This window comes from Apis dorsata, unplaced genomic scaffold, assembly GCF_000469605.1.
Source record: "Apis dorsata unplaced genomic scaffold, Apis dorsata 1.3 scaffold_269, whole genome shotgun sequence".
In the NCBI taxonomy this organism is placed as follows: Eukaryota; Metazoa; Arthropoda; class Insecta; order Hymenoptera; family Apidae; genus Apis; species Apis dorsata.
Genome location: NW_006263547.1, coordinates 204,863 through 207,410, shown reverse-complemented (window position 1 = coordinate 207,410; position 2,548 = coordinate 204,863). Strand labels below are relative to the sequence as shown.

The window sequence follows — 2,548 nt, the reverse complement described above, 5'->3', positions numbered from 1 at the left end:
TTTTTTTTTTTTTTTTTTTCATAAAAATTCAATCCGATATTCAGATTATTTTTGAAAAAAAAAGTATGAAATTTTTATTCCACACTTTTATTTCAATTTTTCGTGGCAACGGTGAAATAATAAGTTTAATAGGATTTGCAACAAATTTTCATTGTCGCATCGTCAAATTTATTCTCTCGTGTATTATGCGAATTGTTCGCAAGTTTATTACAACAATAAGGAATTACGGAAGATTATAAAATGTAGAATGGTGCAACCTATAAATTCAATTTTTCTTGTTACATTTTTGAAACGCGTACGAGAAATTTATAGACCGACCTGACCGGACTTTATCTGTCGATTTCTCGTGAAATTTTTTTAAAATCGAAAATCGATCGGTGGTAAAAATAGTACATCATATCGAATTATTGAATAATTGATCCAAGATTTTACCCTTAGCTCGACTTTCGTATCTGTTTCTCCTAAAATCTTATGGTAATGTTTTCTTAAGTAGAAAATTAAGAAAATTTCGAATGATAATGAAGTGGAAATGCTGAAGATTAAAATCTATCGAATTCTCGAACTCGGTTTTCCTAAAATTAGAAATTTCAAATAATTGGGAATAGCTAATCAAAAGTTTCTTAAACTCTATTTTTCCAAAAATTTTATAATAGTAACAAAAAAGAAAAATTGCAAAATACAAATATTAGAATTTCAATTTTAATCGTAATCAAAATTTCATTGTCATATAATTTTTCAAAAAAAGACAATAATCTTTACAAATATATAAAACCAACAAACTTCCTTCACAAGATAAGAATTGCAAATTGTAAATTGTTAAATCCCTATTTAAGAATAAATCTTCATTGCCATCCAAAAATTTCACAATAATATCTGTTGAAAAACCAACTGAAACGATAATTCCATGCCATCTCGCAAAGATCATCCGACGGCCAATACGAGAACTCAAAAAGGTGTGATCACGTCGTGATCGAAGCGGCAACGATAAATACAGACACTTGAATGAAAAAGGGGGTAAATATTGGGGCAAACGTCGAAATTAGCAGACTTGGAGTTTTATCGAGAAGGAGTTTTCCATATCTCTCGCAATTTCGCCCGACCAATTCCTTTTCTCGTCGGTGTAACCGTCGTAAAAACCGAAAATACGTGAAACACGCTCGTCGATCTTTATATCAGTGGATCGTTAATGATTTCAGAGGTTGGAAAAGGCTGCGATCGATTTTATTAATTCGAAGGTATCGGCGAATTGTGTTTATCCATTGATTCGCGTTTTTGTTCGCACGTTTGTTCATAATGCAATGGCGCCATTTCGCTGAAAGTAATATTCCCGATTCCATCAGCGTGCTTTTTAGCGGGATTTGTTTGCCCTCGAATATATTCGTAATTATAAAATATCGCGTCGTCGACGATAGAATGATTTTATAATATACGGGGGGGAGGGAATAAATGTATCTTTCCTATTGCAACATGGTGGAAAACATGGTTGAGATAAAGCTATTTCATATTTTCCCGCGAAGCGAAACAATGGAAATAATTTTCATAATTTTTAAATGGATCGTTTTAAAAAATTTGAAACGTTTTTCTTTCTTTTTTTTTTTTTTCTAAGTAAAGCGGCGAATTTTATTTTTATATATTTTTCGTGAAAGTAGGTTTTTCCGTGTATCTTTTAACTCGTTGCTTTCGAAGCTTTTCATCGTGTTTATTCATTCCCCCTTTCCAATTTAATTGTTTGTTCGAAGTTTTTAAACTTCTCATTTCTCGTCCGTCAACAAATTTGAAGTATCGATGATTGGATGAGTGAAAAATTTTAATTTTAATATAACAAATCAATATAACTTTCCTATAAATTACTCGCAATATAAATAATGATTCCTCTTTCTTTTAAAAAAGCATGTCAATAAAATTTGTTAACAAAAATAGAAAAGAAAAAAAACGTAATATAAAAATAAATTTATTCTATATTCAATAACAATTATATTTTCGACGATATATACAAAAATATAACTTTAACAAATTAACCTAACTTCCCTATAAATTATAACAAGATTATTCGCCGCGTAAGGATTTCCTTAAAAATTAGATTTTAAAAAAAAAATAATAAAATAAATTTATCCTATATCTACAACAATTATATCCGCGACGATATTACATCGCCCATTGCATGGAACGAATTAACAAATTGACAGACACCGAGTTGAAAACAGAAGAAAAAAAAAAAAAGAGAGAGACGTATTCCAAGCTCTGATAAAAGGATCACAGACGCCAGACGCCGATATTAACCGATGAAAGCAGCCTGTAATCGAGAGGGGAGGGGAGGGCTGTGATGTGATCAAAGGGTTGGGGAAAAAATGTTTTTCCCTTCCCGATGATCAACCCACCCGAAATGAATCGCGCGTCCCTCAATTAACACGTGATCATATAATCCGCGAGATTAACCGATTCCATGGAAAATCGGCGTGGCTCGGTATTTAGAGGTGGCGAGACGGTGGCTAACGATCTCATTAGTTTTGTGCCGTGTTATGGAGAGGGCGATGGTAGACAGGTCGAT

At 32.3% G+C, this 2,548-nt stretch overlaps 1 protein-coding gene across 9 annotated transcripts in view; it reads left to right on the top strand.

Annotated features, from left to right (window-relative positions):
• LOC102680125 (uncharacterized RNA-binding protein C3H8.09c-like) overlaps positions 1-2,548 on the top strand; it is a 323,287-nt gene that overhangs the window by 198,517 nt on the left and 122,222 nt on the right. The gene's annotated exons all lie outside the window — the stretch shown is intronic.